The following is a 12,107-nucleotide window of genomic DNA, read 5'->3' on the forward strand; positions in this document are numbered from 1 at the left end:
AATAATTGTCCATGAATTAAGAATTGAGCGTTGAAGTTCTTCACCACCCACCGTAGTTTTCGGACCTTACACCAACTGGCTAGCACCTTTTCAAGCACTTCGATAACTTTCTCACCGGTAGAACCTTCGCCAATCAGGGCCAGGCAATAACAGGATTCGTCGACTTCATCAAATCTCGAACACAAAATTTTTATGCTGACGAAATCAATCGACTCGGTTACGTTGACAAAAGAAAAGAAGTGTACTAATTCAAAAGGCGCTCGTTTCGATTGAACTGAGTTAATATTCACAGAGATATCACAGTTCAAAATAGATTCATGAAAACGGACAAAACAACGGACGAAACAATCTAGTAAAACGAGTTAAAACCAGACGTCCTACTGCACAGATAGTCAGAAATCACATAAAAGAGGTTAGAATTGACACATTGGCTTGGTCAGCATTCAGCCCAGTCTTGAAAATTTCATGGAGAATCTGTTTCTGTTCTGTTCTATTCAAATCTGTTTTTTCGTTAACCAACTGTCTCACCACTACGAACGACAACCCTCAGAAGTCGAACCTTGTGCGAGCTAAGGATAAACGAGGTCTTCTCTTTCAACGTGTGATTCCTAACACGGGTTGGACGATAGCAAGTGAAAATCGATCGTTCAGACTAGGGCTTGAACCACCGACCAACACGACAGTCAATTCGAGTGAACCAAACAACCTGCAGATACTGGGAAAGACTGAATGAAATAGAAATGAGGCAATTTCGTCCAGTGATGCTATTATAAGTGGTAGAGGTGCAAATACTCGTTAATAACAATTTTTTGTCCATTTTTGTCAACTTTTGTCAACTATTATATTTTCATTACTTTTCGTTTTATATTTCTTCCATTCTACTTAAACCCGAATAATGGTAGACAGTTGATGGTTACAATAATGTATAGAATAACTCTTCAGGTGTTTCATTCGTTATTTTTTGTATTAATACGATATAAATTGATGTTTTGAGGTGGTGCAATAATTCCAGTTCAATATCGTTTTCTATTTCAGTACTCAATGTGTTGGAATTCTATGTTCAACAAAAAATACTGAAGCTGTAGATACTGAGGAACATGAACAGAAAATCCTCACATTCAGTCACACACATTTGTGAATATTATTAGTCAACTTGCATTCAGCGAGAAACCAAACTTCAGCATCATTAATGAATATTTTCAAACGATCAATATAACAAGTCCTGATTGAGAAGAACATCTTGTCAAATGGTATATTACACCATATAAATATTACCAGAATTTTATTTCGATACCAAACCGTTAATTCAACACTTCGACAAGTGTTTCGATCACCAAGTGATCAGTGATCATTTCAAAGAGGAAGATTATTCTTCTGAAATAACGGTTTGGTGTTGAAATAAAACTCTAATTATATTCATTACTACACCAAAAGTTCCAAACAGTGCATCATAAGTATACCATACAAGACAATAAAATGATCGGGATCTGAACTACGAAACTAAATGACTGGGTTTCAAAAACCATCGCTATTATCGATTACAATCCAATAAAATTGTTTAAAATCACAAACGCTTCAGAAAAAATCAGCTTCATTTCTTATAGATGCCAATTTGGACTTGAAAGAGAGATTGAGAGCTTTTTTAGCTTGTAGCTCCGAAATATATTATGAAGGCTGGAGAGCAGCTTCACTATAGGTTGATCAAACATCCACTAATTTATACGAAAAGGCTAAACTTCTCTACATATTATTTGCGTTTTCCTAAAAAACCATAACATCAAAAGGAAACTTGTATCTCAACTTGGTAACTCAACTTCAGAATGAAGGTGGGCTTAATATACGAGTATATCCATATTCATAAAAAAGATCCCCTTGAGAAATGAAATAATAGGGCTGTGATGAAATTGGGCCTACATAATATCAGAAAAACCATTCCAATTCCCATTCAAAATGTGATTCAATTACGCCATAGTTATCTCCGAGACATTCGTATTTTTAAAGTCTCTGCTCTCAGAACTTTTCATAAACGAAGCTGTTTTCTATTCTTTCTTGTTGGACGGTGTCAAAATAATATCGGGTTTTATTTTCATCTCTAATGAGAATCCGATACTTGTGCATACTTCTGTCAAAGGCCACAACATATTGCACTGGGAATTTCAGGTTCGGTGTGTTTCGAAATCACACCTACTGACCGATTTTGAGGGGGAGAGATGAATGTTTCAAAATTCCATTTTTAAATACGTATGTATCTCTTCTTCATACAGAATTCAAACTCATTTTGATTTCTGTCAGGATATTGATATACGGAATATTTCTCTCCATCTTTTGGGGCTCCGTTTACGAGATGGAGCTGATACTATTCTATTACAACTTCTTCGAAGGTTTCATACATGCAGTTGAATTCAGTCGAATCCCAGGCACACTGCTCTTTGGGTCGGATCTTTCCTACACTGATCAGGTGTAATCAGAATCGGTGGTGGTCATCTAGTCGATTTTATGAAAATATTTCACTTCCTGCGGTTACAGTAGCTAGAAAATATCAGAGGTTTCATATAGTTTTGTTTCAACTCATGTTTTTGTGAAGAATTGGTTTCATTCAATAGTTGAAGACCCAGAAAGGTACCTTTGAAAGTTTTTGAATAATATCAACAACATTTTATGTGAAGAATTGGTTTTATTCTATAGTTGAAGACCCAGAGGAGTACTTTTGAAACTTTTTGAAAAATAGAAATCAGTTTCTTAGCTAAAATGTAAGCATTTTCAATTCAGAACCTATAACTCACGGTATTCCTCAGGGCTCCGTCCTGGTCCACTTTTGTTCATTCTTCGTGCTGATGATTTTTTTTTACCATATACAACCAATTACGTGCATAATATTTGCTGACGATTCATCATTGATTAACTTAACTCCTTCAGATTTTCAGGGTTTATCTAACATGACTACGTAGGCAGCTATAGCTATAGCTGCATGACATCCGGGTCCAGGATATAAATACAAATAGAGATTTCATAGAGTGTGCATGATACAAATTAAAAATGAAACAATTAGTGGACACAACACTCCAAAACCGCGGACACGTGGCTCCTGTTGTTGACTCCGTGCGTTTGTGATGTTTCCTGCCTTCGGCAAACAAGTGTTGCCTATCTTTACACTTGGCTGCACCGCGCTGATGAGGCCAATAGCCAGAAACACATGTCCGCGGTTTGCCCCCCTTTTTGAAGTGTTATGTTCACGATTTATTTCATTTTTGATTCGTATGATGCACACTCGATAAAATCTCTATTTGTGTTTATATCCTGGACCCGGATGCAGGTAGCAATAGCTGTATATGTGGTCATATTAGATGTACCCTGGGAATTCTAGGTCTTCTAACTGGAAACAGAAATGTGCGGTTGACTCCTGTTGTTGACTCCGTTCGTTTGTGTTGTTTTCTTGTGTTGCCCATCTTTACACTTGGCTAAACCGTGCTGATGACCGCGCCAATATATAATATATATATATATATATATATATATATATATATATATATATATATATATATATATATATATATATATATATATATGTTAACTCGAAGATTCTCACGGATAAAGTATGATGAGCTGTTTTCTCGGGTATGGGGAGAAAATACACAGAACACGGAGCGAAACCCGAGAAAACAGCTCATCATATATATATATATATATATATATATATATATATATATATATATATATATATATATATATATATATATATATATATATATATATAAAATAAATAGATAAGTACTCTTTGATCATTCCCATATTGATTTCAATTTAAGAGCCACCGGTATACAGCTGTTTCAGCCTATTGGGCATCGTCAGTACCGGGCAGGCGGTCCTCGATTGAAGACAAAATGAGAAAAAACCAAGAAAGTACTTGATAAAAATAGCTGCGTAAACGCAAGCGAAACATAAGCCCGGTACTGACGATGCCCAATAGGCTGAAACAGCTGTATACCGGTGGCTCTTAAATTGAAATCAATATGGGAATGATCAAAGAGTACTTATCTATTTATTTTTTGATTTTCATGGAATTATTTTCCAGCAGCTTGACTGCAAGTACTTTCTTGGTTTTTTCTCATTTTGTCTTCAATCGAGGACCGCCTGCCCGGTACTGACGATGCCCAATAGGCTGAAACAGCTGTATACCGGTGGCTCTTAAATTGAAATCAATATGGGAATGATCAAAGAGTACTTATCTATTTATTTTTTGATTTTCATGGAATTATTTTCCAGCAGCTTGACTGCATTAACCTTTCTAGATTTCATATATATATATATATATATATATATATATATATATATATATATATATATATATATATATATATATATATATATATATATATATTACAATGTAGGTTTTCACGGATGGTAGAATATGATGTGTTGTTCTTCCGGGTGTTCATCCGTTCTGTACTATTCGATAGTCGACGTTTCGCCATCATCTCAGATGGCATTATCAAGACAAGTTACTGCTTCGCTTCGAGAGGTGTAACTTACTGGCACTTACTTACACCTCTCGAAGCGAAGCAGTAACTCGACTTGATAATGCCATCTGAGATGATGGCGAAACGTCGACTATCGAATAGTACAGAACGGATGAACACCGGAAGAACAACACATCATATATATATATATATATATATATATATATATATATATATATATATATATATATATATATGTATATATATATATATATATATATATATATATATATATATATATATATAAATGAATAGATAAGTACTTTTTGATCATTCCCATATTGATTTCAATTTAAGAACCACCGTAAACAGCTGTTTCAGCCTACTGGGCATCGTCAGTACCGGGCAGGCGGTCCTCGATTTAAGACAAAATGAGTAAAAACCAAGAAAGTGCTTGATAAAAATAGTTGTGAAACACAAGCGAAACATAAGTGGAACCACCTATTGGTCTGACACCCAAGTCACCTTGCCAAGTTTTTATGTCAGTGTTAGTGGTTTGACCAATCAACCGACAACTGCGTTAGCAGAAATTTGGGAAGCTAACCTGAAATGCCATCGGAAAACGAATCCACATGTTTCTAGAAATGATATGAAATCGAGAAAGGTTAATGCAGTGAAGCTGCTGGAAAATAATTCCTGCCCGGTTCTGACGATGCCCAATAGGCTGAAACAGCTGTCTATCGGTGGCTCTTAAATTGAAATCAATATGGGAATGATCAAAAAGTACTTATCTATTCATTGGATTTCCGCGGGTCAGTAGTATGTTGTCGTTGAGTGTGGGTTGAACCGTGTCTGAAGTTTTGTATTCGACGTCAAGTCACATCAAATTATCCCATTTTGGAGCCATTCGTTTCAAGCCGATCTCAAGTGTAAGTGTTAGATCTTCTAGAGCTTCTCGAGCATGTTCATCGATCAATTCGTTTCCAGTCATCCCAGAATGTGAAGGACCCATAGGAATCTCACTGACTTGATACTAAATAGTTTCATTCCATATTCGATCATATTGATTTGTGATTGGTGGGTATATATCCTTCACATATCTGCAATTATCAGAAAGTCTTGTTCAGTCACTGAATTTTTACTGAAAGTTATATGAGACATGACCAGTTAATGCTGCCTCTTGTCGAAACAAGACAATTCTTGTCTCGACTGATTCGAGGGAAAATCATCTCTCGTCTTCACAAGAATATCGTTTCTGTCGACGAAAGAACGTATTTCCCCATCTCACTTTTTATTGTCTCAACTTCTCTCGACAAGAGAATGTCTTTGGTGTCCATAAAAATGATATTTGCCGCCAACAATCAAATTTTCACATTTCTCCGTTCCCCCAAGGACAAAATCGTCAATGAATCCCAGCGTACATATGAAATTTTATGCTGCGATTGCGATAGAACATATGTAGTCCAGACCAACAGACGTGTGATAGATTGAGTATACGAATATCAACTTGCTGTCCGGAAGTCAGACCCATCCTCGGCCCTGTCTAAACATCATTAAGAGACAGGACACAACATAAGCTTTGCGAACACTTAGATCATCGCCACAGCCATAAACACTACAAGCTGGGATAATTTGTGAGTCTCGAAAAGCGACCTTTCTGCCTAAACAAACGTGATGACTGTCAGAGAATCTCAACTGCCTGGAAACCCCTAATTTCCCGATGCTTACCCCCCACCGAGACATCCGGTGATGGTAATCACCCGAAGCCCCGCCCCACAAATTCCCACTTCAGTTGCTCCCACCAAAATAAATACCACTGAACACCCATTGACACCTCAGTTATTTCAATATATTCAATCGCTTTCAAAGTTAATAATGTTTTGATATGTTTGATTGTTCATATCATAGTATTTTTGACCGACTCCGTGATTATTTTCTTTGAAATACAAACATTACATCTATTTAAATACAATTTTTGTTACAAATCTTGCTACAAATGTAAACTCACATGAACGTAGTCAAATTAAACATGTGTCTGTGTCTATGTCTATCAAATTCATTTTTTTCATGAATTTTCATTCAAGCCATATAGACAATTGGAAAGTTTGATTTCATTTGTATGTACAATTTGAAGTCACATTGAAACTTACCGACTCATGGAACTGAATGAAAATATCCTTGGATAACCAAGCCTGAAGCGATGACTTCATCATCTCGTTTCAGAGTCCAGCGATTTCAACATTCCTTAATAGAATATTTCAAGAAAGAGTTTTTCTAGCAGTCTTCGATCCGTGTTCGAGCTTGCAACGCCAACTGTCTATCAAAGTGTATGATGTAATCTAGTATTTGATCTAGAGGAGGTTACCCAATAACGTGTGTAAACAGTTTTCCGTTCGCTTCTTGACAATATTGACATAATATGTTTACACAACTGTTATTGAAAAAATCGTATTTTCTACAAGGGTTGCTATACTTTGCGTTTCTGAAAGGTTTCATGTTTGCTACAAATGTACTGAAATTGAAATATAAAATCACACCCACTTATCGATTGATAACTGTTTTATTTATTTATTTCACCCAAAACTTTGAAGTTATTATGCAATCTTCATTGGTTGACCCAGCTAATTGGGAAATGTATTTGATGTTGATATCTAAATTGAGAATTTTATCCGCAAAATCTTCTAGTTATCAATAACAGGTTCCAGTGAGTTTTGATAACTCACCAAAGTATCTAACGTATTGAACATCTGTATGTGAAACGGTTAATAATATCAATAATTGCAGACCTATATAACAATAATTATTTTTAAGAAGAATATTTAGAAATTGAATCTCAAAACATTCATCTCTCCCAATACCTGAAGACAACTACTTTTCCGGCAAATATCGCGTTGGATATTGAAGAAGAAGAAGAATATATTTATTGAAATAGGTAACCCTAATATACGATATTATATGAAACATATTACTAACATTGAAATTAATTATAAAAAACTTGAAATGTAGATACCTATAGTTCAAAATTGAAAATAAAAAATAAAAACTTCTAGTTTGAGAAATAACGACATACGCTATTGAAAATACATTGCAATATAGAAGAAATACTATACAAGAAATACAAATACTATATTTATTAATATCATCTTACCAAGTATTATTCTATCTAGCATTATGGATGGATTTCAATAACTGTTTTTTTAAAATACTCAATGATGGACTAGATTTAATTACATTTGGTAATTCATTGTATGCATAAAACCCTTTGAAAAATAAAGATTCATGGCACTTCTTCTATTTGTTCTGCATGAATGCAAATTAGTATGATTTCTTGTGACATCTGTTTAAAATCTGTCTGTTTAAAATCTGTTTTTCCGTTAACCAGCTGTCGCACCCTTACGAAAGACAACCCTCAGAAGTCGAAACTTGTGCGAGCTAAGGATTAACGAGGTCTTACCTTTTAACGTGTGATTCCTAACACATACATACTTGTGCACTTCTAAATTCAAACTGACAGATTCAAAAAAATATGAAGGTGCTAAGTTATTCAGAATTTTATATGTATATCAATGTCATAGTTAAGTAATACAACCGTAAAGAAACTGATAGGCACCGCAAAGTTTGTAACATGATTGATTCCAATTTCAGTTAATCTATTCACTTTCAGAACAATTCGCATACCGCGATTTTGAAGTTCATAAATTGAGATTTTTGATTTAGATTAAACAAAAAAATAATAAAAGCAAAGTAATTGAAATGTGGTTGGATAATCACATAGTATAGAGTGATTTTAGACTGAGTGGATAAATTACCAGAAATTCTTGCAAAGTGATATTGTATTTTAGATATTTTTTTGCATATATAATCGAGATGATTGCCAAAAAGTAATGAATTATCTAACTGGAATTCAAGATATTTGAAAAATGACACATATTTAAAAGTTTTCATTATCAATTTGTAGATTTACTTCATTTAAATCAAAGATGTTCCATTTATATTTTGTTGTCATGATCATTCCTTTAGTTTTCATATTATTCAGTTTCAACTCATTTGTCATGAGGTACTCATCTACATCCTTCAATAAACAAGTTTATGTGTGCCGCTACCCTGCGGCACACCTATATGTATATTCAATCCCTGTGAGATATTATCTTGAACTCTGACTTTTTCTCTCAATGGGATAAATAGTCAGACAACCATTGGATAAACATCATCAACAATGCCATAACCTCTTAATTGTATTAGAAGGATCTTACGGTCAATTGTTTTAAAATCCCTCTTCAGATTAAGGAAAACAGTTACAACAAATTTATTGTTATTAACTTCTTTTTTGAATTTAGATGAAGTGAGTTGTAATGCAGATTCACATGAATCTTTTTTACGAAATCCAGATTGATTGTTTATTGAAATTTAAATTTTTCCAACATGATCAAGTACCAGCTTATCAACAGCTAGTTCAAGAATTTTTTCTATTGGTGGTAATGTATTTATAGGTCTATATTCATTAGCCTTGATTGTATTGCTTACCTCTTGAGTGAGAACTATAGTACTAACTTTTTAAGAATTTGGAATTTTAGAAGTTTGAAGAGAAGTATTTACAAAGTTTAAAATTATATGTCCACATGTTTCAAAAATGACTGAGCATTTTGGAATTTAAGATCTCATGAAGATTGTTTTTGTTATTCGAGGAGTTAACAATTAGACGTAATTAATTCATTGTTTATATGTGAAACTTGGAAAAATTAGGATATAGATTGTAATTATTGAATTTCCAATCTTCAACATTATCTGTCAACAATTTGCTGAATACTAGTAATAAAGTAGTAGTTAAATTCATTTACTATTTCAGTTTCATTAATGATAATACAGATCTGGTTTGTTAAGTGGAATTCTATACAGTTCGGAAAGTTTTGGCAATTCACGTTTATAAGTTTTTTTAATGTTTTCCACATCAGTTGAGTGTTATTCTCATTTGGAGGTGAATTAATAATGGTGTGGTGACAAATAACATTCAATGTTCGTAAAGACCTTGTCTGCAACGGATCCCTGACCGCCTAAATGTACGTTAATGAGGTGTTGGATATCCAGATACGAGTTATGAACCCGAGTTCGCTGACCTAGCATCACTCAGGGATAGAGTTACATCCGCTGTTCCAGACGCGACTACATGCTAAGTCGGCAAAACATAACTTATAAATTATTGTTAATCTAATAATCAGGCATTCTTGTTACTTCGCCTGAACTGTAACGTTGTATTTGTCCAAAAATAAAGTCTTTTTAAAAAAGTATTTTCGTATATCGCATACGTAACTGGCGCAGTCGGTAGGATAAGTGCAGTTTTTTCGTCGGAAATACACGGCATCGAAACCGATTTCGGACTAGAAAAACGTGGGTTTTTACTCTTCGGCACTTATCGAGACTTTTAGTGACTTTCTTCGTTCCTGTGCACCAAAAAGGGATTGAGTTAACCTGAGGGCCTAAGGAGGAGTCCAGACATTTCGAACAAAGCAGATAAACAGTTACCCTGAGCATGTTGAAAATGTTTGTCGATACGATACCTAATTATGATGGTGATATGAATACTTTGACTAGCTTTATATCAGCTTGTGATTTTCTTTTTGAAACATATAGTAATACAAATGATCCTATCTTGGAAAAATATTTAATTAGAGCAATTCAAACAAAATTAATCAACAGAGCTCAATTATTAGTAGGTTGTAGAAGTGAATTAACTACTTGGGATTCAATAAAGTCCGCTCTTGTTCAATGTTTTGGTGATAAACGAAATCTTGAATGTCTAGAACAAGATTTACTCATGTGTAGACCTCTAAGAAATGAATCCACTTTAGATTTTGGTAAAAGGTTACAAATTTTGAGAAGCACTCTTATACAAAAAATAAATTCATTTCTTGACACAGAAATGGATGCTGCTACTAAATTAATTTATTTAAGACAATACCAACAAATTTGTTTGAGAACTTTTATTAGAGGTATATCAGGTCCATTACAGAGCTTGATTAGAATAAAGAATCCAGATTCTTTAGAAGCCGCTATGACTTACATTATAGAAGAAGAAAATTTTCAATATACCCAAAATCTGTTTAGAACTTCCATAATGCCTCAACATACGAAAGTTGTCACAAGACCGCAATTTCAAAACACGCAAATTTCAAGATTTGCAAGCCCACAAAACATTCCTCAAAATTTTGGAAATAATCAACAATTTTCATTTAACACTCCAAATTTCAACTATGACACCCCCCAAAGACCAAAATTCGAAACGAGACATTCATCACCTCAGTCATTTTCTGCAAACTCATTTCCCAGACAACCTATCAATGTTCAGCCACGACCTGTCCACAGAAACTTCCCAACAAACAGACAAGTCTTTGGTCCACCCCCAAATGTCTTTAAACCTACAGGGAGGACACCTCCAAATCAACCAGAACCAATGTCAGTCACATCCAGAAACACATTTCATAGGCAACCGAATAACCCCCAAAATAAATTCGCAACATCAGGTCCTCGTAACTTCACGTCTCAGGAAATTTACCAAATTGATGAAGAGTCGCCTGATCTTCTAGAAAATACTAATGCCCCAAACGACTCTGACAATATTCCTGATAACTATGACTCAGAATTTAAACATGACTATTACACTTACGACCACAATTCGGACGTAAATCCCCAAACTGAAGTTTATGAAAACCCTGGAGATTTTCCAGAAACCCCTGAAAATTTTCAGCAGTTTGGCCACACCAACCACGGGACATAACCACTGAAATGTACACCGAAATAAACAATAGCCTACCCTATATAGAAATACTTGACCCACCTATGAAATTGTTAATTGATACAGGGTGTTATCATTCGATGATGCGGCCCTCTATTGCCGAAAAATTCTTTCCAGAAAGTATTTATCATAGCCCCCCCAAAATTAAAACAGGTATAGGTGAAAAGGAAGTTAGATTCAAAGCTGATGTTAGGTCTTTTAAAGAACTCAATTCAGACCAAATAATAAAATTCATTCTATTTGATTTTCATTCATTCTTCGATGGTATTTTGGGCCTGGGAGAACTACAAAAAATGAATTTTCGTGTAGATTTGGTTCAAAATTGTTTAGTTAACGAAAAAGTTGAAATTCCAATACTGTTTAGAAATCCAAATAAGGAAGCTTACAGCGTAACTATTAATGCCAAGGAAATTGTCTCAGTGGAAGTCCCTGTTTCTCAATATTCTGATGATGTTTTGATACCCGAATGCAATTTTCAAAATATTTTCATCCCTGAAACACTCACGACAGCCAAAAATGGATTAGCTAGAATCGAAATTCACAATTACTCAGACGAATCAGTTTCAATAACTTTCAATGAACCAATAAAAGGTTCTCCTTTTTCTGATAATCAAAAAGAAAATTTTTATTTATTCCATTTCAAAAATTCTGAAGTAGAATCTCCTTGCGAAAAAACTCTTGATATAACAAACTTAATTCGTTGCGACCACTTGAATAGCGAAGAACACTCTGCTCTAGTATCTCTTTGCAGAGAATTTTCAGACATTTTCCATAAAGAAAATGAAAAACTAACCTTCGCAAATAAAGTCAAACATGTCATCAAAACCCATGATGAAATTCCCGTATACACAAAGTCATAT

This window comes from Leptinotarsa decemlineata, unplaced genomic scaffold, assembly GCF_025532065.1.
Source record: "Leptinotarsa decemlineata unplaced genomic scaffold, Ldec_3_MD MMD2_tig00000035_RagTag_RagTag, whole genome shotgun sequence".
Lineage (NCBI taxonomy): Eukaryota > Metazoa > Arthropoda > Insecta > Coleoptera > Chrysomelidae > Leptinotarsa > Leptinotarsa decemlineata.